The sequence below is a fragment of the Lynx rufus genome, unplaced genomic scaffold (genome assembly GCF_022079265.1).
Source record: "Lynx rufus isolate CCGP_SWC_20201006 ecotype Redwood Valley unplaced genomic scaffold, mLynRuf1.p SCAF_1, whole genome shotgun sequence".
NCBI lineage: Eukaryota > Metazoa > Chordata > Mammalia > Carnivora > Felidae > Lynx > Lynx rufus.
In genome coordinates, this window is record NW_025814823.1 from 192,715,632 (window position 1) to 192,717,747 (window position 2,116).

The following is a 2,116-nucleotide window of genomic DNA, read 5'->3' on the forward strand; positions in this document are numbered from 1 at the left end:
GAAATGACTATAGAAAAAATTGCCTGCTACTCTAGGGAAACACTGACCACATAAGCTAAAAACATTCAGGAAGAAAAGAACCAGAGGTAGAATCGTGGACAGGACCAGGAAGGAAAGTCTGGATGGGAAAGTCTATGAGCAATGATATAAGGGTCGGGATAACAGAAGATAGAGAAAAACAAATTCTCCACATAGTAAGTGATCAACAATGTGTCCACATAACAGTGATGCCCAGAGCATTAGAAAGTGGGAAGTAGGGGCACCTCGGTGGCTCAGTCAGTTAAGCATCCGACTCTGGATTTTGGCTCAGGTCATGATCTTGTGGTTGGTGGGATCGAGCGCCCCGTCAGGGTCTGAACTCAAGTGTGGAGCCTGCTTGGGATCCTCTCCCTTCAGCACTCTCTGCTTCCTGCCCCTCCCCCACTTACACAAACAATGCACACACGTGTGTGCTCACTCTCTCTCTCCCTCCAATAAACTTAAAAAAAAAAGTAGGAAGTAGTGGGGAGTACTGTTATATGAAAGGAGCTAGATTAAGGTGGGCATTGGATCAGGTAGCAAGGTTTGATCAGTGCAGAAGGCAGACTTGGTCTGCAGGGAAATCTATATGTTATAGAAATATCTGGAGTATTAAAAAAAAAATACTGCTACCTCTGAAAGGAGAGAGGAGGAAAAACATGGATAAGTTATACAAAATTAATTAATTTGTGAGCAAGAATTGCATGTTTCCTGAGCCCTTACATGGTGCCAGGAATTAGGCAGGGAAAGATGACTAAGATGTAGTCCTTCTTTGGCCAAATAATGACACATGTGGGTAATGGGACAGCATGAAGCTATTAAAAAGAATGTGGTAGTTCTTAAAGGAACTGTATATAACAATCTCCAAGTTTGCGTGCTAAGTGAAAAAAGCAAGGAGCAGAAGAAGCATGTACAGTGTGCTGTTTCTAAAGAAGAGGGGGAGACTTACATGTTTATATTTACACAGACAAGCTCTGGGTGGATATGCAAAACACTGGTCACAGAAGGTGTCTCTTGGGAAAACTAAAGGACTGGGAAAGAGTGAAAAAAGACTTTTTACTATAGACACTCTTTGATCTCTTGTATTTTATATCAGGTACACATATTGCCTATTCAAAAATAGTTTTTAGAAATTTTAAAATAAAACTCTGTTCTTTTTCAAAAGAGCTCACCATTTCAGGTCATGGATCCCGTATCCTAATGTTAGCTGTTTCAGTCAACATGTAAACTTAACCTCTACAGGAGTACCTTTCCTGCATCTAGATTCACCAGAATATATAGTGATATCGTAGTTGATGAATTTCTCCTCCTTGCCTGCCCTCAGCAGCAACAGAAACAATAAAAATGAGAAAATGAGATCTTCTGGTCCATGTAACCTTTTTGTCCCCCTGAATTGCCTACTTTCTGCCTTCCACAGTATAGGATACCCACATCTTAAGTTTATTATTTTTTTTAAATTAATCTCTACGCTCAACGTGGATCTGGAACTCACTAGACATCTAGAGCAGCAGCCTCCATCAACTGAGCCAGCCAGGCGCCCTATTTTTAAAAATCTGATTCGATTTGATTTTTTTTATATATAACCGCATTTTTTTTTCAACGTTTATTTATTTTTGGGACAGAGAGAGACAGAGCATGAACGGGGGAGGGGCAGAGAGAGAGGGAGACACAGAATCGGAAACAGGCTCCAGGCTCTGAGCCATCAGCCCAGAGCCCGACGCGGGGCTCGAACTCACGGACCGCGAGATCGTGACCTGGCTGAAGTCGGACGCTTAACCGACTGCGCCACCCAGGCGCCCCTATAACCACATTTTTTAATGCACCAGCCTCCTACGGGACAGCAACATTTTCTTAAGCTAGGGAAGATGAAGGAAGTTTTTAAAAAGAGGGGGTTAAAAAGCTCAGAGTTTGGCCGAACGGGCTCTTTGAGGCTCCTACTTGAAGTGCGCATTTCCTCTCCGCTTTCAAGAGATGTCCTTCGACCAGAAGGGCGTTTTTGTCTCCAGTCCACACAGACCCAAACTTTTTCTCTCGTCACGTGCCTGGCCCGGGCCAGTCGGCTGCTTCGTAACTCGATCACCGAAGAGCTGCCAGGAAG